The sequence below is a fragment of the Mchenga conophoros genome, linkage group LG6 (assembly GCF_057382185.1).
Source record: "Mchenga conophoros isolate Kocher_MC1m ecotype Shallow Benthic linkage group LG6, M_conophoros_male_GT1.1, whole genome shotgun sequence".
In the NCBI taxonomy this organism is placed as follows: domain Eukaryota; kingdom Metazoa; phylum Chordata; class Actinopteri; order Cichliformes; family Cichlidae; genus Mchenga; species Mchenga conophoros.
The window spans coordinates 43515980-43538832 of record NC_140531.1 but is presented as its reverse complement, the minus strand read 5'-3'; the positions used below and the strand labels follow the sequence as shown (position 1 = coordinate 43538832).

The 22853-nt window shown below is 49.0% G+C and overlaps 1 pseudogene; it reads right to left on the bottom strand.

Annotated features, from left to right (window-relative positions):
* Positions 1-2019: 2019 nt before the first annotated feature.
* Positions 2020-22853, bottom strand: part of LOC146573448 (calpain-1 catalytic subunit-like) — a 35402-nt pseudogene continuing 14568 nt past the window's right edge.

Here is a 22853-nt window from a genome sequence, read left to right as displayed (position 1 = left end):
CACCAAATCGCAACAGCAGTCGCCTCAAGGCGACCCTGACAGACCAATGCCGCACAGCAGCCATCAGCAGCTGTCAGCAGCTGTCAGCACGCAGGCTTGAGATGACCTGAGCGCACCGTGGACGCCAGCACCATGTGTCTGGATAAAGGACTTTCTAACAAACCGGCCCCAGACTGTGAGGCTCCGCCCCCATCTCTCCTCCACTCGCACACTGGGCACCGGCTCCCCACAGGGCTGTGTGCTGAGCCCCCTCCTGTATTCTCTCTACACCTACGACTGCAGTCCGACCCACAACAACAATCTCATCATCAAGTTTGCTGATGACACCACGGTAGTCGGACTCATCTCGAAGGGAGACGAGGCAGAGTACAGAGAGGAAGTCCTGAAGCTGGAGGCCTGGTGTTCAGAGAACAACCTGACACTGAACACTAAGAAAACCAAAGAGCTCATTGTTGACTTCAGGAGACACAGCACTGACTTGGCCCCCCTTTACATCAACAGGGAGTGTGTGGAGAGGGTCCACACCTTCCGGTTCCTTGGTGTCCTCATCTCTGCTGACATCTCCTGGACAGACAACATCTCAGCGGTCATTAAGAAGGCCCAACAGTGGCTGCACTTCCTGAGGGTCCTCAGGAAGTACAAGCTGAACTCCAACCTGCTGCTGACCTTCTACCGAGCGTCCATTGAGAGCCTGCTAACCTACTGCATCACAGTATGGTACGGCAGCTGCACTAAAGTGTAGTCAAGACAACACAAAAGATCATCGACTGCCCTCTCCTCTCCTCTCTGTATATCATTGTCCATCTGTATAGGGACAATAAAGGCCTTCTATTGTAATCTAAGCATCTGTCTGACCTCACACCTAACCTGCCACTCTCCAGTCTCACTCCTGCAACGACCTGCCAGCAGGAGGCAGCAGACACTCAGCCTCCGCCTGAGCAGGGAGGGGCAGACTCACGGACACCTGCTCAGGTGACTCATTCTGTCAAAACAGCTTTGAGAGCACCTCATGCTGTGCTCATGTTCTGCTCGCAGCCACACAGACATGTCGCGGAGCACACGTGACTAGGGATGGGTACCGGTGTCCAGTGCCATGATGGCACTGGTTCTGACATAAACGGTAGTAACCAGACCGAAAAGCAGCGCACATTTCGGTGCTTTATTTTCCTGAGCTGTGACACACTTTAGATTCTAGCCAATCATTTTACGTTTCCAAGGATAGTAGGCGGGCCCAGGTACGTACGTTCTTTTAGAGCCGAGCTACAGATTAAAAATGCCCAAGGCGAAGCGGTCAAAGTCTGGCTGTACTTCACAGCAAAAGATGCAAACTCAGCAGCAACAAGTGCTTTAAGCTGATACTGTGATACTGTCAAAGGAGGTAACACCTCGAATCCGATGAAACACCTGGCGACGCATAGCTTTTTTTTTTTAAAAGCCGAGAAATGCGCCGTATTTGATAGCTTGCTGCGAGACCTCACACCGAGCGCATCTACTGCGGGTGTGGTGCCTGTTATCGGACCCGGAGTTAGCAACATCCCCAAAAACACGAAGAGGAGAGTCCTGGCCCCTAGCCCCGCCAGTGTAGCAGAAATGATGAGGATGATCAGTGGAGAGCGAGCTCTCCTGGTGTTTGGTATGACTGAGAACAGGAAGTCTGCCCAGAGGGTCATTAACACCACCCAAAAAAATCATTGGCTGACCCCTGCCACCCCTGGAGCCCATCGCCAGATCCTCCTGTCTCAGGTAAACCATCACAGGTAAGCCCTAATAACCCCACCTACCAACTGTGGTCGGTGCCTCAGTCGCCAAGGTGCTGCACATAGGGGGTCATATGATTGTTGGGTTTTTCTCTGTATGTATTATTGTGTAATATAAAGCGCCTTGATGTGCTTTATAAATAAAACTGAATTGAATTCCTGTCGGGTGGAGCACCCATAAAGGACTACTCTACTCTATTCTATTCTAGAGTGACCGGAGACGTGTTAGTGAGTGCAAAGCCGCCGCCACGGCGTGCAGGTGTCAGCGGGGCAATTTCTGAAAGTCTACCTGGAAGTGGAAGATGCCAGCGTACTCTCCATCTCTGAAGCTCTGACCCTGCGGGACCACTCGAGCCAGGATCTCTTCATTCAGGGTCAGAGAGGCAATGGTGGCGAGCAGCCAGCAGTCACCTGGACGACGACAGACAGGGGGGGGGGGGACTTAAGTCAAATAAACAAAATGCACACACAGAATATGAAGTCGGCGAGGGGAAACTGCTGATGGACATCAAAGCCAAATCTGATTGGTCCTTTAACCTGCCAATGGGCCTGTGATGCCACGCAGTCAGCTGATACTCTGATTACTCTACAGGCTGTAAGATGTAAACAGAACATGTTTGACAGGTGGATGACACACCCGCCTCGGGCGTTTTTCACACCTGTTTTCAAAGAAAACTTCACCCGTTTCCTTGTTTGGAGTCAGACACCTTTACAGGGGAAGCTGCCGTCTGATTGGCTACACTCTGCTGGGCGTCTCCCTCTGTTACTATAGAAACTATTACTAGACTACAGGCTCACATCACAGTGAAGTAGCTGCCACCCACTCACCTGTCAGCATGTTTATAGTTTGTGTTGACAAGATGACACTCGCCACACACACACACCTGTTAAAAAACACACGCAGCTGAGTGGAATTTTCCAGCTCTGCTGTGGATGTGAAACACAAACAGTCTCAGGTGTCCCCCGCACATGAGTGCGTTTTCTAACGACTGGCATCATCGATTGATCGACTCAGATACGATTAAAAGAATTTACTTTTATCTACTTTAATATGAACCACTAACGTTATCAGATGTCTGTGAAGGTTCTCAGTCATCCAGGTCATCGTAGTCAAAGGAGCTTGCAAAGAAAAGCGTCTGGACTTCTTTAAGTTACTTGAAGACGTTTCACCTCTCATCCGAGAAGCTTCTTCAGTTCTAAGGTCAAATGGTGGAGAGTCCCAGATATAAACCTAGTGGGAGTTTCCCCCCACAGAGGGACAAAGGACCCCTGATGATCCTCTAATCACCTGAGCCAAGGTGGGAAACTGGGTGTGGGTCCCAATCAGCCAGAGTTTCGGGTGTGTTCATTGTGAAACCTGGCCCCACCTTATCATGCGAATTCCTGAGGTCAGATGGCCCAGGATGTGAGTGGGCGTTAAGGCGTCTGGGGAGGATCTCAAAACTGGATTATAGATGGCAGAGAGTTGGTGTCATAAACCCCGCCTCTGTTCAAAGATGGTCGCTCACAGTGGACATAGATGCTTCTTTCACTCCTCTTTCAAACCATCTGTCCTCTCTGTCCAAAATGTGAACATTGGCATCCTCGAAAGAGTGACCTTTGACCTTTAGATGCAGATGGACTGCTGAGTCTTGTCCTGTGGAGGTGGCTCTTCTGTGTTGTGCCATGCACTTGTGAAGTGGCTGTTTGGTCTCTCCAATGTAGAAGTCTGAGCATTCCTCGCTGCACTGTACAGCATACACCGCATTGTTAAGTCTGTGTTTTGGAGTTTTGTCTTTCGGGTGAACCAGTTTGTGTCTGAGTGTGTTGCTGGGTCTGAAATACACTGGGATGTCATGCTTGGAGAAAACTCGCCTGAGTTTCTCTGATACACCGGCTACATAGGGGATGACAATGTTGTTGCGTCTGTCCTTCTTATCCTCCCTCGCTGGTGTCTGAGCTTCTTTTCTGTGCCTCTTTGCTGACTTTAAGAACGCCCATTTAGGATAGCCGCACGTTTTGAGTGCTTCCTTTACATGTGTGTGTTCCTTCTTTTTCCCTTCAGGCTTAGAGGGAACATGTTCTGCCCGGTGGTGTAGGGTCCTGATTACTCCACGTTTGTGTTCCAGAGGGTGATGGGAGTCAAAGAGGAGGTACTGGTCCGTGTGTGTGGGCTTCCGGTAAACTTCGATGTTGAGTTTGCCGTTCTCTTCAATGTGCACAGCGCAGTCCAGGAAAGGCAGACAGTTGTCCTTTGTGTCTTCCCTGGTGAACTTGATGTTTTTATCCACAGCGTTAATGTGCGCAGTGAAGGAGGACAGGACCAACTTCACACCCGATCAGATCTGCACACTGTTAGACCTCTGCCTCACCACTACATATTTCAAGTACAACGAAGGCTTTTACAGACAAAAACATGGCTGTGCCATGGGCTCCCCCGTGTCACCTATTGTAGCCAACCTTTACATGGAGGAAGTGGAAAGGAAGGCTCTTGGCTCTTTCAAAGGAAGAGTACCCAGCCACTGGTACAGATATGTGGACGACACCTGGGTCAAAATCAAGACACAAGAAGTGGAATCCTTCACTGCGCACATTAACGCTGTGGATAAAAACATCAAGTCATCAAGTTACCTGCGTTACCTGCGCAGGTAATCAAAGAACAGCAGTTTCTCACCCAGAGCTCCCTGACAGATGTCGGTCCTCGAGGCCCCGGATACAATGAACTCTGGGTCAGAGGTCAGCTCCTGCACATAAGCAACAGTCATCATCAGCTGCCTGACGTGCACCAACACTGCTGTACAAATAAAGACTAATTGATTGATTGATTGATGGTGGAGAAAACTGAGCAAAAGGGTTTTTAACAGCCAGCTCTCTGAGGTCACTCTTCCTGTGCGTGAGGTCATTGTGCTTCCTGTGTGCACCTGAAACAGCGTTTTCATCACATGGCCGCCAACTCGTTCCGTAGTGATCAATAATCACCAGACAGACGCGGCTCTGTGACAGTTCAATCTCACTGATCAAAGTGAAAGCTCGTGATCAAGAAACAGGGTCAGCTCACCTGAGGAGCTCTCCTTCAGGCACTTTAATCACACCTGTGATCAGCTGATCTCTGAGTGGTCTGAGAGGTGTGTGATGTCACGGCTGATTATCAGCTCTGAGGAAGCAGGCTGAGCAAAAACAGATGATTGCTATCAAACCAGACTCCATGCGAAAAACATCTAATTTAAGCAGCGGAGCTCAGGTGAGACTCACCTGAGAGCCGAGCAGAGCCACAGGTAGCTCGGCTGCTCTCAGGTCAGTTTCATTGACCAGATAAAAGTGATCACTCACTCATGCTCAGCCTGATCATCAATCAATCTGCCAATCAACCCTGACAGCGGCCCGTTTGATCAGCGTGTTTCAGGTAACGCAGGTGCGACAGGTGCGGGATTGGAGCGGGTACTGACCGTGGGTCTCTTCCAGGACACGCCGCGGACCTTGGAGGAGTTCGGGTGATAATTTCAATAGGTGAGTCAACGGTGCAGGTGTTGTGACCAGTTTGTGTATCAGGCTGTAAACATGTTAGCATGAGTCTGTGGGCACTGACTCACTGCAGTTCCTCTGACGTCCAGCAGAGGCAGAGTGCTGATTGGGTAACAGCCGCAAACAGAAAACAAACACAAAAGCTTTTCTTCAGATTTTATTTGGACTGTTTCAGAGTCAGCGACCGGAGCATCAGCTTCCTGTCCTTTGCACGGTAACCATGGTATCTGTTATAACTGAGACACAGCAGCCAATCCAACGTGTTTATTTTACTTGCAAGGAAACAAAATCATTCACAGTGAACATGTTCGCGATGCTCGCTGGAGCCTCTTTAGACTTTTTGCCAACATTATCCTCCAACACAAACGTGCACGTTAAACTGTTCAGCTACTGCATGATGCTAACGCTGCTTTGGATACGATGCCTTCAGCTTACCAAAGACAGTGCTGCCTAAATCATTTTCCCAGCATGCTCCTGGAGTGGCAGCTCTCAGTTGATGGTGAGGCACAGCCACTGCAGAAGGAAATGAGGTCAGTGATGATTTCATGTATGTCAGCCAATAAGAGAGGGACTGCACTGCTTAGGTGTGGTTTACCTGCTGCAGGTCCAGCTGGATCCAGAGTCCTGAACATCCCTGAAGTGGGAAATAAGAAAACATTTAAAACGTTACGTACAAGCACAACCACAGACAGCTGAGGACACTGGGAACAGTGGGAACACTGAGTGGGAACAGTGGGAATACTAGGAGCGGTGGGAACTCACTGAAGAGCATCTCCAGACGGATCAAGCAGCCGATGAAACGGTCGAAGTCGATGGCGTAGCTTCTGTCGGTGTAGCGAGCGACAATCTCTTGGATCACTGTGCTGTTCAGCTGGAACCCTGAAACACAAGAGGAGGAGCCACCAGGTGAGACACGCATGCCAGGTAGACCTGTCCAGGAGCTCTGTTTTCCACCTGAGAGGGCCAATCATGGATACGTCTCCTGCTGTAGCTCCTCCCACAGCAGTAGGTGTCAGCTTTGAAGGAGAGTTTGTGGAAGTGCGTGGAGTGGGCTGAAAGGGGGCCGTCGGTTGGCCCCGCCCACTCCTAGTGGGAGTGGGCGGGGCCGCTCCGAGCTCCCTGACCTGCACTCAATCTACAGGACCAAGGCCAGGAAGATGGTGAAGGACCTCAGCCATCCCAACAACAGACTGTTCTCTCTGCTGAGGTCAGGAAAGCGATTCCGCTCCCTGAAGACCAACACAGAGAGACTGAGGAGGAGCTTCTTCCCGCAGGCGATACGGTCTCTCAATCACACCACCACACAGTCCTGACCCACACATATGGTTCTTACACACACACTGGACTTTCTGGACTTTGGTTTTGCACAACACTGGTCACTATATTCTTCATTTCCAGTTAATACTTGTACAGCTGCTGTTATTGTGTATATATTTATTTATATTTAGATTTCTTCATACATTCTTATATAGTTCTATATTGTGTATTTTGTTGTACAGTTATTTTATTTTCAACTTTAATTTATATATTTTATCTTATTCCTTCCCAGTTAAATTTACCCTTCATTCTAATTTGTGTTGTACAGTTATTTCATTTTTAACCTTAATTTATATTTTATTCCTTCCTAGTTAAATTTACCCTTTTTAATTTTTCATATTTATTTCCTATCTTATTCATAGCCTTTTCCTTTTTTGTTTTCTTTAGGTCACGAGCAGTTGTCCAAGCATTTCACTACATATCGTACTGTGTATGACTGTGTACGTGACAAATAAAATTTGAATTTAGGAGTCTTACCGGCTTCAGCCAGAGCCGCTCTCATCTCGTGGCTGCTCATCGTGCCAGACCCGTCCGAGTCGTGACTCTTAAAGATCTCCTGCACACGACAGCAGCGAGCAGTGAGGTCATCGCCATGCCGACTCTGACAGAAGCTGTAACAGTGCTCACACACAGGCGAGAACTCACCAGGTACGTCTGCATCTTCACCCAGCAGGCCCAGTCTGGAGCTGCCGTCAGTCTGAGGTCAGTTCAGGAACCGCACACCTGATCACCTGACGCCACACAGGTGAGTCACACGCATCATCGATGGTTGGCTCACACTCTGTAACTGCTCAGTCAGTTCGATCACTCCTTGATCACGTATCAGTTTTCTGCTGATGGGCTGTAAACTGCATGGATGTTAGAAAATTCTGGTTTTCTGTGTTTTTTGTAGTTTCCAGTGGAGGCGTGTCCTAAAACTCTATCAAACACACGTTAGCATGTGATACTGTCTGCGTGTCATGATTTCGTATGAAGGATACATCCAGCAGGCTGATGATGTCACAGCAGGTTTGCAGGCTGAAGCCATCGGTTGTAATGTCCAACCCTGAAATCAGAGCAGAGCACAACCATCAGCAGGACTTTCCTGTGGGCCCAATCCGGTGAAACGTTAAACTCTTCTTACTCCGCTTTGTCCAAAATCTGCTGGAGCTCATGGGGCTGAAACAGGAGAGCAGATGTCAGACTGTGTAGTGGTTATGCAGCGTAACCCTGTCACCCTGAAGTCGGGACCTGGTGTGGGCTTCCTTCTCCGTAAACACCGTCAGTACGAAGCTTCCTTTGCGGTGCAGTTCGAAGGTGGACGGGACGATGGCGTACTCTCCGGGTGGCAATTTGAAGCGATCGCATACCTCCCTCAGGTTGATGAAGGCGTGACTGCGAGCCACTGACTGGTCTCTCAGGAGGACGTCCGGGCCCAGGCGGACGTTAGAACGACCTTTATACGGACCGCAGAAGAATAAGAAGGTGAGACCTGGAGACGGAGGCATCTCTGAGTCCTACAGACAGCAAACAACAACAACAGCTGAGACTCGCCGTGCAAACGGCTAACTGCTGTACAGGGATGTGCTTCACCAATCAGCTGTTACTTAAACATGTAATCAGTAAAAGCTGATGAAATGAAACCATCGTGTTTTTATCAAAGTGCGAGTGAGAAAGCCTCTGAGGCTCGAGAGTCGCCGATGAGGCTTCTGACACACAGCTTCAGTTTGCTTTAAACTTCAGCCCTGAGTCGATAAACACACCCCTGCACTTTAGAAGAGGACTTCATGTGTAAGTGCTCGTCCCAAAATCAGTGATCACATCTTTAGTCTTAGATGTGCTCCAGTGAAGCCTTTGTTGCTTGTCTAGGTTTGTGCAGCTCGCTGATGTTTGCTTAACTCTGCATCAACAAGTGTGTGTTACAGATAGCTCTTGGCTCTTTGTAACTGTCACGGTCCGGGTCAGCGGCTGTGTGAAGAGTGGAAGGAGGACTCAAACGCAGCACTATTTCAGACGTGAAGGGTGATTTATTGACAATACCAAGCATAAAGTGGAGATGACAAAACTGAACTAAGGACGAACTAAACTGGGAGAAACTACACAAAGGAGTGGCAAACCTGAACATGAAGGGAGAACAGCAGGGAGAGCACGCAGGGAATTTCACAGGGTATGAACACAGACGACGCGACGAGGAGCAGAGGAAAACACGCACTATAAGTACACAGAGACACTGGGAATCACACACAGGTGGGGGAAACAGCTGGACCTGATTAACCTGACGAGACAGGGGAACACTAACACCAGGGACCAATAGAGGGAGCACAAACCCAGAACCCAGTATCTAAAATCCCAAACACAAACCATCCCAAAACAGCCACGAATAATCATGAAAGTAATAACAATAAAGAACACAAACACAAAGTCACTGAGTCATGGCCGCAGGACCATGACAGTAACCTTATTTTCCTTATTGGTTTGGGGGACTTTGGGGCACTGAGCACATTTAACAGCATGCTCATTGTTCCCAGGTCCACATACATCATTGCTGCTCTACATCCTGTACAACCATCAATGCATTTGCCACAGGACTTGAACTTATCACCTGATTCACCCAAAGATGTACCTCAACTTCAAAACCTCCTTGCTTTGCCTGATTACCTCACGAGTTATGAAACATTGTGCTTACTTTCAACATTCGAAAAGTCCAATTCAGTACGTAATATTACGAAGCAAAGACTCCTGTCTTATTACTGCTCTTATCTGATAATGTGCAACCTAACCTGGCCCTGAGCTCAGACACCATCTGGATTTAAATCCTCACCTGAAGATTGTTCATCTTAGTGTGTGCAGTTTGTTAGATGGATATGGTCAGGGTTTGGGTTCGATCAACAGATGTGGATATTTAATTTCTGAAACGTGTCTAAGTATATTTCTGATGACTATATTAGCATGACTGGATACAGTGTTTATCGTACCGGCTTACAGGCTTAAGAAAGGTGGCACTGTTGCTGCTTATGTTAAAGTTTGATGCCACAATGGTTCATCTGTTTGTTGTCCTTCTGCCTCTACAGGAGCGTTTCCTGTCCAGACTACAGTGAGCTTGGGTTAGCCGGTGACTCTAACTGGGATTGGCTCAAAGCTGTTTCATGATTTCAAATCTTTCTGTGATTCTATCAATCTTACCCAGCTGGTTCAAAGCCCTGAAAAGTCTACCTTGGTTATCCTGATTCTGACAAATGTTTCTCATAAATTCTCATCCTTGGGGGTCTTGTGACTTAAGTGTCCGCTGTGATGCTGCTGTTAATAGAAACACTGAGGTGCCCAAGTCCCAACAATGACTGGAGGAAAATAGGATTGATCCCTGGTGTAGGAGTAGCGTGGACAATTTTTTAGGGATGTAAATTGTGTATAAACATGCTCCATTAAAGAGATTTAGGAAAAAATGCCAGGTTCTCCCCAGAGCTGGCAGATATCATTCATGAGCGTAACCTTGGCCAAAGTTAGGAAAACAGGTTCTCCCACTGATTGGCTTCTTTCAGACAACTAAGAAACAAATGTATTTCCTCTATTAAGAAAGCTAAATCAGAAGACTATTTGTCACCACTGAGAACCTCCCTGGGAAAGTCTATGCCAGGGTGCTGGAAAGGAGAGTTCGTCCGCAAGTCAAACCTCAGATACAGGAGGAACAATGCGGTTTTCGTCCTGGTCGCGGAACACTGGACCAGCTCTTTATCCTCTCCAGGATACTTGAGGGTGCATGGGAGTTTTCCCAACCAGTCTACATGTGTTTTGTGGACTTGGAGAAGGCATTCGACCGTGTCCCTCGGGGTGTCCTGTGGGAGGTGTTGCGGCAGTATGGGGTGTCTGGCCCATTGCTACGGGCCATTCGATCCCTATACAACCGTTGCAAGAGCTTGGTTCGCATTGCCGGCAATAAGTCGGACTCGTTCCCGGTGGGTGATGGGCTCCGCCAGGGCTGCCCTTTGTCTCCGGTTCTGTTCATAATTTTTATGGACAGGATTTCTAGGCGCAGCCAAGTGGCGGAGGGCTTTCACTTTGGTGGCCTCAGAATCTCATCTCTGATTTTTGCAGATGATGTGGTTCTGTTGGCTTCATCGGGTGAGGGCCTCCAGCTCCCACTGGAACGGTTCACAGCCGAGTGTGAAGCAGCGGGAATGAGGATCAGCACCTCCAAATCTGAGGCCATGGTTCTCAGCCGGAAAAGGGTGGAGTGCCCACTCCGGGTCGGGGATGAGTTCCTGCCACAAGTGGAGGAGTTCAAGTATCTCGGGGTCTTGTTCGCGAGTGATGGGACAAGGGAGCCGGAGATCGACAGACGGATTGGGGCTGCAGCTGCAGTAATGTGGACGCTGCACCGGTCCGTCGTGGTGAAGAGGGAGCTGAGTGTAAAAGCGAAGCTCTCAATTTACCGGTCGATCTACGTCCCTACCCTCACCTATGGCCACGAGCTGTGGGTAGTGACCGAAAGAACGAGATCGCGGATACAAGCGGCAGAAATGAGCTTCCTCCGAAGGGTGGCTGGCCTCTCTCTTAGAGATAGGGTGAGAAGTTCGGCCATCCGGGAGGGGCTCAGAGTAGAGCAGCTGCTGCTCCACATCGAAAGGAGCCAGCTGAGGTGGTTCGGGCATCTGACAAGGATGCCTCCTGGGCGCCTCCTGCGTGAGGTGTTCCAGGCATGTCCCACCGGGAGGAGGCCCCGGGGCAGACCCAGGACACGCTGGAGAGATTATATCTCTCGGCTGGCCTGGGAACGCCTTGGTATTTCCCCGGATAAGCTGGAGGAGGTGGCTGGGGAGAGGGAGGTCTGGGCCTCTCTGCTTAGGCTGCTGCCCCCGCGACCCGGCCTCGGATAAAGCGGATGAAGATGGATGGATGGATGGATGGATGGATGGATGGATGGATGGAGAACCTAAATAACCCACAGCAGTTCTGGAAAATCATTAAGTCTCTTTCAGTGAGCAACAGCTCTAATGCTCTACCCACCTATGTTTTTAAGGACTCTGTTCCTGTTTACGATAGGAAGGAGATTATGAACTGCTTTAACAAGCACTATATATCGTCTGTCTCTGTGTTTGACTCTCTGTAAAATCCAGCACAAACCCTCCAGCGTAAAATGGTAAATAGACTGATTCTTATATAGCGCTTTTCTACTCTCATTCACCCACTCACACAAGCTAAATTCACACTCCGATGAACGCATCGGAGTGGGGGGATTAGACCAACATCTAATCTATCTGTGCTGGCCAAAGTTCTTGAAGCTCTTGTGTGCGAGTAGTTAAAGCAGTTTTTGTACACCTATGATATTTTATCTGAATCATGTTTGAGGAAAAATCACAGAACTGTCACAGCTGCAGTGAAAGTGTCAGTGCCACAGGGCTCTGTATTAGGTCCTCTTCTATTCATCATTTACATTGTGCCAGATGCAAACTTGCACTTCTGTGCTGATGACACAGTTATTTACAGCTGTGGTCCAACTGCTGTCCAAGCCTCTGACTCCTTGCAGAAAGTCCAGCACTCATTACTTAAACCTGTTCTCAATGCAGACAAAACAAAGCTCATGCTGTTTTCCCAATCAAGGAAGTTGGTTCACACGTATAAATATCCAGGCATCTTTAATAGGACCGATTCTTATATAGCGCTTTTCTTCTCTCCCGGAGTACTCAAAGCGCTCTATACAACAAGCCACATTCACACAAGCACTTCCTCTAAACTGAGATGCTTCCTAACTACATTCATACTCTATCAGAGAGCAACTTGGGCTTATTATGCTGCCCAAGGATACTTGGTATGCAGACTGGAGGAGCCAGGGATCAAACCAACAACCTTCCGATTAGTAGGTAACCTGCTGTACCTCTTGAGTTACAGCCACCCCGTCTTTATTGATGACTCACCTTTAAACCACATGTAGACAAACAAACTTTGATTTTCACAATAAGTTGTTTTTCTGTTAATACAAAGAAGCGACTTGTTGCTGCAACATTTCTACTGTTGCTGCATTATGGAGATATTCTACATATGAATGCTTCAGTGTCTTTGAATGGTTGATACTGTGTGGGTCACAATCAGCCAAGGTTTGGGGTGATTGTGACCCACACCTGTTTTCACACCTCACAGACAACTTTGGCCACGTCCGCACTAGCCTGGATAGATTTGAAAACGCGTCCACGCTATCGTTTTCAGTCGTTTTCACAGAGTCTTTCATTCACATTGAAACGGCCCAAAACGCTGACGTTCCAGTACTGTGCATGTGTGAAACGCAAGAAGATTCGACCTGCCTCATTTCTGTCTGCCATTTATTTACTTTCCAGCTCTTTGAAACGTTGCGGCAAAATGTCGAGGAAAAGCACCGAGTTTTTAAAATGGACTAACAATGAGGTGGAGTTGTTGCTGCGAGTAACACAAAAGTGCAAAGTTGCAAAAGCGAGTGAGAATTGAAGAATTTGAAGAAAAGCTCTCTGGAGCGCATACAGACTGATGTTAATCTTTAATAGGGCAGACAAAACAATGCTGTGTAATGCCCTCCACTATCTTAGTTTAATTGGTCACTGCATCACATGACTAACATATATCATTGTTTTATAAAGTCTCCCTTTTCGCTGTCCACACTGCGACACAAAAGCAGCGTTTTCAAAACACTTCGTTTTCTTTCAGGGAAAACGCGTCTCAGTGTGGACGGGAGGCCAAAAGGGAGAGAGAAAACCACGCGTTTCAAAATGAAAGCGCATTAGTGTGGACACAGCCTTAAAGAAGTCCAGACGCTTTTCTTTCCACGCTCCTTACCATTTGTTTTTTTAAATCAAAACTAAGAGTCCTGGAGGCCAGTTCCATAACATGTAACTGTTTCATGTAGATTGTCATTTCATTTTATTTTCGTGTGTGTGTGTTTAATCTTTGTAACTGTGTGATATTAGGCCAGGTCTCCCTTAAAAAGAGTTTTAATCTCAGTGGGATCGTCCTGGTTCAATAAAGGTTGAATATTTAAAAAGAGAAACATTGAGTGATGAACGCGACGCATGAAACAAACGCAGACGGGGAACGTGACGTCGGAGGGGGAAGATGAAATAAAGACATCAACACCAAAGAGCAGGGTTCATATTAAATGTTAGAAACATTCAGACCTCAACATGATACAGTTTCTCAAGGTTCAAGGTTCAAGGTTCTTTATTTGTCACATGCATAGTTATACAAGTATAACACACAGTGAAATGTAGCCTGACACGCTCCTCGACATGTGCAAAAAAAATTGGGGGGGGGGTGTAGAGGAAGAACATTATAAAAAAAAAAAAACACCCAGCACGCCCCTGCGGGCGGTTTATCCTTCAAGCTCGGGTCCTCTACCAGAGGCCTGGGAGCTTGAGGGTCCTGCAGTATCTTAGCTGTTCCCAGGACTGCGCTCTTCTGGACAGAGATCTCCGATGTTGTTCCCGGGATCTGCTGGAGCCACTCGCCTAGCTTGGGAGTCACCGCACCTAGTGCTCCGATTACCACGGGGACCACCGTTACCTTCACCCTCCACATCCTCTCGAGCTCTTCTCTGAGCCCTTGGTATTTCTCCAGCTTCTCGTGTTCCTTCTTCCTGATATTGCTGTCATTCGGAACCGCTACATCGATCACTACGGCCGTCTTCTTCTGTTTGTCTACCACCACTATGTCCGGTTGGTTAGCCACCACCATTTTGTCCGTCTGTATCTGGAAGTCCCACAGGATCTTAGCTCGGTCATTCTCCACCACCCTTGGGGGCATCTCCCATTGTGACCTCGGGACTTCCAGGTTATACTCTGCACAGATGTTCCTGTACACTATGCCGGCCACTTGGTTATGGCGTTCCATGTATGCCTTGCCTGCTAGCATCTTGCACCCTGCTGTTATGTGCTGGATTGTCTCTGGGGCATCTTTACACAGCCTGCACCTGGGGTCTTACCTGGTGTGATAGACCCCAGCCTCTATGGATCTTGTGCTCAGAGCTTGTTCTTGTGCTGCCATGATTAGTGCCTCTGTGCTGTCTTTCAGTCCAGCTTTGTCCAGCCACTGGTAGGATTTCTGGATATCAGCCACCTCCTCTATCTGCCGGTGGTACATACCGTGCAGGGGCCTGTCCTTCCATGATGGTTCCTCGTCTCCCTCCTCTTTCTTGGGTTTCTGCTGCCTGAGGTATTCACTGAGCACTCGGTCAGTTGGGGCCATCTTCCCAATGTATTCTTGGATGTTCGTTGTCTCATCCTGGACTGTGGTGCTGACACTCACCAGTCCCCGGCCCCCTTCCTTCCGCTTAGCGTACAGCCTCAGGGTGCTGGACTTGGGGTGAAACCCTCCATGCATGGTAAGGAGCTTTCTTGTCTTTATGTCAGTGGCTTCTATCTCCTCCTTTGGCCAGCCTATTACCCCAGCAGGGTACCTGATCACGGGCAGGGCGTACGTGTTGATGGCCCGGATCTTGTTCTTACCATTCAGCTGACTCCTCAGGACTTGCCTGACCCTCTGCAGGTACTTGGTGGTTGCAGCTTTTCTAGCGGCCTCTTCATGGTTCCCATTCGCCTGCGGGATCCCCAGGTACTTGTAACTGTCCTCTATGTCTGCAATGTTGCCTTCTGGTAGTTCAATCCCCTCAGTTCTGACTACCTTCCCTCTCTTTGTTACCATCCGACTACACTTCTCCAGTCCGAACGACATTCCAATGTCATTGGTAGTGTGGATCAGTGAATCGATGTCTCGTTCACTCTTGGCATAAAGCTTGATGTCATCCATGTACAGGAGGTGGCTGACAACTGCTCCGTTCCGTAGTCGGTATCCGTAGCCAGTCTTGTTAATGATCTCACTGAGGGGGTTCAGGCCTATGCAGAACAGCAGTGGGGACAGAGCATCTCCTTGGTAGATCCCACACTTGATGGTGACTTGTGCTATGGGCTTGGAGTTGGCCTCTAGTGTTGTACGCCACATCCCCATTGAGTTCCTGATGAAGGCTCTTAGGGTCCCATTGATCTTGTACAATTCTAGGCATTCCAGTATCCAGCTGTGGGGCATTGAGTCATAGGCCTTCTTGTAATCAATCCAGGCAGTGCACAGGTTGGTCAGTCTGGTCTTGCAGTCTCGGCTGATTGTTCTGTCTACCAGTAGCTGGTGTTTTGCGCCTCTGGTATTCTTGCCAATTCCTTTCTGTGTCCCGCTCATGTATTGACCCATGTGCCTGTTCATCTTAGCCGATATGATGCCTGACAGGAGCTTCCATGTAGTACTGAGGCAGGTTATTGGTCGGTAGTTGGAGGGGACCGGTCCCTTCTTGGGGTCCTTGGGGATCAGGACCGTCCGGCCTTCAGTTAGCCATTCCGGGTGTCTCTCGTTAACTAGCAGCTGGTTCATTTCAAGGTTCAAGGTTCAAGGTTCTTTATTTGTCACATGCATAGTTATACAAGTATAACACACAGTGAAATGTAGCCTGACACGCTCCTCGACATGTGCAAAAATTGGGGGGGGGGTGTAGAGGAAGAACATTATATATATATATATATATATATATATATATATATATATATATATATACACATACATATAGTATATACACTGGGTGAATGTGCAGTAGTAGCAGCAAGCAGGTGAATTCTGTACATTAATATGAATAGATATCTGACTATTTTACAGGATAGACAATATAAACATATTTAAAGTTAAAGGAATTGAAATGTACATTGTGCCTTGGTTTAGAGTGTCTGGAAGAGTCCTGACTCAGTCAGTTATAGATGATGTGAGAGGGTGGGTGTGTGTGTTTAGGGCCCAGATGGCTTGGGGATAGAAGCTCCTCTTGAGTCTCTCTGTCCTTGCCCAGAAGATGCGGAACCTTCTACCAGATTGCAGAAGTTGGAACAGTTTGTTGCCAGGATGGGACGGGTCCTTCAGTATCTGCGCTGCTCTAGTCCGGCATCTCCTGGTGTAGGTGTCCTGAAGCGGGGGGAGAGCAATCCTGCAGCAGCGTTCTGCTGTACGGATCACTCTCTGGAGAGCTTTTTGGTCCTTCACACAGCTGTTCCCAAACCACAATGTCATGTTCTGTGTGAGGATGCTCTCCACAGCGCCTGTATAGAAAATCCTGAGGATCTTTGGAGAGACCCTGAACTTCCTCAGTTGTCATAGGTGATACAGGCACTGCCTAGCCTTTTTGGTCTGGACCTGAATGTGGGCAGCCCATGTCAGGTCTGAGGAGATGTGGACACCAAGATACTTGAAGGACTGCACCCTCTCCACTGGAGCTCCATTGATGATGATGGGCTTGTAGTCTCTGTGCTGACCCCTTCTGAAGTCCACCACCAGCTCCTTGGTCTTGCTGACGTTCAGCTGGAGGTGGTTGTCCTGGCACCACGATGCCAGATTCTTCACTTCATCCATGTAGGCCGCCTCATCGTTGTTGGAGATGGCACCCAACACCACTGTGTCGTCAGCAAACTTCACAATGGTGTTGGAGCCATGGGTGGCCACACAGTCTGAAGTGTAGAGGGAGTAGAGCAGTGGCGAGAGGACACATCCCTGAGGTGCTCCTGTGTTGATGGTGATGCTGTTGGAGAAGCACCTGCCCACCATCACCACCTGAGTTCTGCCAGTGAGGAAGTCCAACACCCATGCACACAGACGGCTGTTAAGTCCCAGATCCCTCAGCTTTGTGAACAGTCTGCAGGGCACTATTGTGTTAAACGCTGAACTGTAATCAACAAACAGCATTCGCACATAGTTACCCTGTTTCTTGTCCACGTGGCTGAGGGTGGTGTGTAGGACGTGGGCGATGGCATCCTCTGTGGATCTGTTGGATCTGTAGGCGAACTGCAGCGGATCTGTGGTGTCTGGGATGGAGGAGGAGATGATGTTCTTCAGCAGCCTCTCAAACACCTTCATTACTACCGAGGTCAGTGCAACTGGCCGGTAATCGTTCAGGGATGAGGGTTTGCTGTTCTTGGGCACAGGGATGATGGTGGATCTTTTGAAGCATGTGGGGACCACAGACTTCGCCAGGGACTCGTTGAAGATGTAAGTGAACACACCTACTAGCTGGTCAGCACAGCAGCGCAGTAGACGGCCGGTGATGCCGTCTGGCCCCGCCGCTTTCCTTGTGTTCACTCTCCTCAGTGCCGCTCGGACGTCATGCTCCGCGATGCTGGTCACCGGTCTCTCGCTGATGACGTCACTGTCCTTGGTAGTCAGGCGGTAGTTAGCATTAGCCGCCTGGCTAACCTCGAAACGGGCGTAGAACCGATTCAGCTCGTTGGTGAATGCAGAGTCAGCGTTGATCAGCGCAGTGTCCCTGGCTTTGTAGTCCGTAATGGTGCGTAGTCCGTGCCACATACTCCGTGTGTCGCCCTGGTTCAAGTTCAAGTTCAAGGTTCAAGGTTCTTTATTTGTCACATTCATAGTTATACAAGTATAACACACAGTGAAATGTAACCTGACACGCTCCTCGACATGTGCAAAGAAATTGGGGGTGTAGAGGAAGAACATTATATATATATAGTATATACACTGGGTGAATGTGCAGTAGTAGCAGCAAGCAGGTGAATTCTGTACATTAATATGAATAGACATCTGACTATTTTACAGGATAGACAATATAAACATATTTAAAATTAAAGGAATTGAAATGTACATTGTGGAAGCGGGACTCCACACGTTCCCGGTACCGGCATTTGGCATCTCTCACCGCGCGCCGCACACCATATGAGGACGCTTTGTAGGCGCTCATATCGCCAGTGGCGAGACCCGCGTTGTAGGAGGCGGTCCTGGCGTTTACTGCAGTGCGGATCGATCTGTCCATCCACGGTTTCTGGTTTGGGAATGTGGTGACTCTCGCAGTGGGGATAATCTCCTCCGCTAGCATATTGACGAAGCATACTGCTACTTCCGTAAACTCGTTGATGTCGACTGCGCATGCTCTGAACATGTCCCAGTCTACGTCGTTGAGTGCGTCCTGTAGCGTAGCTTCTGATTGGGCAGTCCACCGTTTTACCTCCCTCGTGGTCACGTCTTCCCTCCGTATGCTTTGTTTATACTGGGGGATGAGGAAGATGGCGTTGTGGTCAGACTTCCCAAAAGCCGGGTGTATAAAAGGCCCCAAAGTTCATATAATAGTTTTACTGGTGTTTATAAGTTTATATAAGTTCATGTAATGTTCCATCTTCTGTCAGTTTGGGCCAGCCCACCTTCTAGTGACATCATCCGGTTAGTAAGGTGGGCAGTTTAATGGCGGCTGAGCAGTGTTGGTCCGGAGGGGGTGCACTGATTCCTGGGGCATGTTAGGTGTGCGTAAATGACAAGTAAGTAGTGACCTGTGTCGTATTTTGCCTTTGTTGTGTCAGTACTGTAGTATGTTACCATTTAGGAGCTAATGTAGTGCATAGTTGGAGCGGTAGGCCACGCATGCAACGCGTGAGTTCACCCTCATTTCATATGCTAACTTATGTTGTTAGCTTGGCCCCGGTTTAGCTTGTTGACGCATGTACGGTCGCTCGTATGTCCATAATGTCATTCCTGTGTTATCAGACCTTCTCTATATGTTGTATGTGATGCTTGTGATTGTTTACTTTGAAGTAGCGGAGTTTGTAGCGAACAATTAGGTACGTGGATTAATAAAATAGCAAACGTAGTATAACCGGAAGTATGGCGTCCCGCTTGCCCTTCACAATAAGAGCATTATAGCGGAATATAATGGGGGACGCTTTTATTTTGTATAACTACCGGAAGTAGTTCACATGTACTGACGGTTGCTTAACCTCGCACTAATGCTATTTAGTTGCATAGTGTGAGCAGTTTGAAGTGTATTATATTTTTCTGATCTTTATATTTGATTATGTTAACTATGTTGTATTATGTTTATATTTGAGTATTTGACTTTTCCATTCTCTTTATTTATTGTTATTTCCCTTGTTTATTTCCTTTGTAGGAAACCACACACACACACACACCCAGACACACACTTATGTACACCCGCTGTGTTACAGCCCCAGAAATTAAGCGGTGACAATAAAGTGCCTCAAACGGAACCTCAAGCTCTCTCCTTCTTTCGTGCTCTGGGCAATTTGGCCTTAAGTGGTGTTCTGGCCGACACACCGGGGTGACCGTAGTGCTCAAAGACTGAATCAGTGCCACAGCCGTGCCTATCTTTGATATCTCCACTACATTAATTGGTCCTTCGAGCCGGATGCACTAGGTTCGCCTCAGAGATGGAACCAGGCCCAGAGTACGAGGCTCGTGGCGCACGCCCCAAACGACATGCTCGCCCACCTGTGCACTACGCAGATTATGAGGTGGAGTACCCAGGCTACATTAGCCATGCATATAGAGAGGATGTAGAGCTCAGACACCAAGAGGACAAGGCCAGGATGACCTCCCTCGCTTCCCCCTTTAGCTGCAACCTAGCCAGCCCTCAGTGGAGGCGGGATGCTATTCTCCATGAGACGGCCTCGCGCTATGGAGCTCAGAGCCAACAGCACATTCAGGAGAATCAGCTAGCCCCCCAGCTGTATCCGGAGAGATGGCATGGGGAACAAGCCTATGATCACTCTACTCCTCTACCCTTCGTGCTCCCCTATACACATCCAAATAAGGAAGTAAGTGCAGAGTTAGAGGATATCCGTCAGGAGCGCCACCTCATCCAGCAGAGCCAGCAACGTATGTCATCAGATCTGGTCGAACTCAAGGCACTGCGGGCAGAAATGAGACAGTTAGTGGAAGCTGTCCAGAGCATGCAGGGCCCATCTTCTCTCCAAACCAGTAAGTCAATGCAGTCACCGCTACCGGGTGATGCACCAGAGATTGAGGAGGATGATGACTGGCCTGCCCCACCACCGTGGCCAGATCCAATTGAGGAAGCGCCACTGCCTAGTGACCCACCAGTGTTGAACCCCCATCGCCAAGATGCATGTATGTTTCCAGCCATTAAGACAGAGGCAATGGCAATCCCACCCGCTAATATGGTCGTGGACCACCCAGGACAGAGTCTGTCATCAGATCCTCCACCAGCTCTCAGGTTTCCAGATAAAGCCTCCCATAATCCACCTCCCTGGTTCAAGCCGGTTCATCTCCCACCTCGCCCAGGCAGTTTCCCACTGGGTGGGTCCAAGCATCCGCGCGCCGCCTATGGGGACAGTAAGACTGAGCATGGCTGTAATCCAGCATCCCCTGAGCAGCAGTTCAATCTGTCCTCTCCACAGCCACTGCCGGACAGACCGAATCCGGGCAGGACTCCTATCACCTCAGAGACAGTTTACCGTGGTCCCCGCCCAACAATCCCCAACTTCTCCAGTCGAGACCCTAGTGAGTTTGCTAGGCTTAAGATGGCATTGGGGAATCTTCTACCTGAGGACACGACTGAGCTGTTCAAGTATCAAGTGTTGGTTGATCACCTGCACTTAGAGGAGGCCAGATTAATAGCCGATGCTTACCTCAACTCTGCCACACCCTTCACTGATACGATGGAGGCCCTCAATGACAAATTCGGCCAACCACATCAGATAGTGCTGAGGCGTATTGCTGCGATGATGGACTCACCTGACATCAGACGTGGAGACGTCTCGGCATTTGAGAGATTTGCCCTCCAGATACAGTCACTGGTGGGGATGTTAAGGACACTAGGCCCAGAAGGAGAAGTGGAACTACACTGTGGTTCACATGTTTCTCGTCTGCTTAGTAAACTACCCCCCGAGCAGAGAGCGGAGTTCCGCCGCTGCATGTTCCAACAAGGTGTGAGGATGCATACCTTGGCAGATCTCGCAGGGTGGCTTAAGTATGAGTCCTGGTGCCAAGACTCTGAAGGGCAGCTAGCAGTGAAAGGGACAAAGGAGAAACAGTGGCCCAGGCCTGAGGTGCGCCAGGGTAAGAGATCCATCACAGTCCTTCATGGTGCAAAGGAGGTAATGACGAACCCACAGGCTTTGAGGCCAGGTGGTGTGGCCAGCAAGAACAAGCCATACTGTCCATTCTGTAACACGGAAGAGCACTATCTCAGTCAGTGCACAATGGTATCCAAGTTGACAAAGGACCAGCTAACAGAGTGGATAAAGAGTAACAAGAGGTGCTGGCGCTGCGCACGGTCACACCAGGCAGCCCAGTGCAATCTGAGGAAGACTTGCAGCCTCTGCCAAGGGAAGCACCTGCAGGTACTGCATGATGTCAATGTTAGAACACCTAAAGGGTCGCTAACAACAGCGGTGGTGAGCGGTGACTCGAAGGCAGCAACCGACGTCCTGTATCTAGACAGACCCACTGAAGGCTGCAAAGTCCTTCTAAAGATTGTCAAAGTCTGCATTCATTATGGCAAGCGAACAATCAGCACTTATGCTGTACTGGATGACGGGTCAGAGAGGACAATGCTTCTGCCGGAGGCTGCCGAGAAGTTAGGCATGCAAGGGATCGCAGAGGACGTCCCACTGCGCACGATTAGGCAGGACGTGCAGACTCTCAGAGGTGAGTCAGTGTCGTTCTCTGTTTCTTCTCCATCAAGGCCCAGGACCAGGTTCAAGATTGCTGGGGCCTTCACTGCTGCACGCATCGGACTTGCAGGCCACACTTATCCCATGGAGCAACTCAGGGAAAGGTACAAGCACCTGATTGGTCTTCCGATCCACACCTTGTTAAATGTGAAACCTTTGCTACTCATTGGCAGTGACCATCCCCATCTGGTTACCCCCGTTGAACCAGTCAGGCTGGGACCTCCAGGAGGGCCTGCTGCTATTCGTACCAGGCTAGGTTGGGCGCTACAAGGGCCAGCAAGTATAGTTGGCCAGCTTACCCAACCACAGCAGTGCTTGCTGACTTCTGTTGCACCTCAGGTCAGTGAGTTAATGAAACATGTGGAGAAACTGTGGCAGGTCGACATCGTTCCATTCCGAAACGAGAAGCTTGTTACTCGTTCAAGGCAAGACCAAGAGGCCATATGCATTCTGGAGACCAGAACTGTCCGAATAGAGGTTGAAGGCATACGTCGCTATGCCACCCCACTGCTTCGCCGGAAGGGGATGCCTCTACTGCAGGCAACTAAAGACGCCGTCATGCCAAGTCTACGGGGTGTAGAGAGAAGGCTGGCCAAAGACCCAGAACGAGCTGAGGCCTACAAAGTGGAGATGGAGAAGCTTATCAAGGCTGGCTCCATCATTAAGTGTGGCTCTGGGACACCTGTGACAGAAGGTCAGGAGGCGTGGTACATCCCTCATCACATGGTGAGCCATAATGGCAAGAACCGATTGGTTTTCAACTGCTCATTTCAGTACAGAGGACAGAACTTGAACGACTACCTGCTGCCTGGGC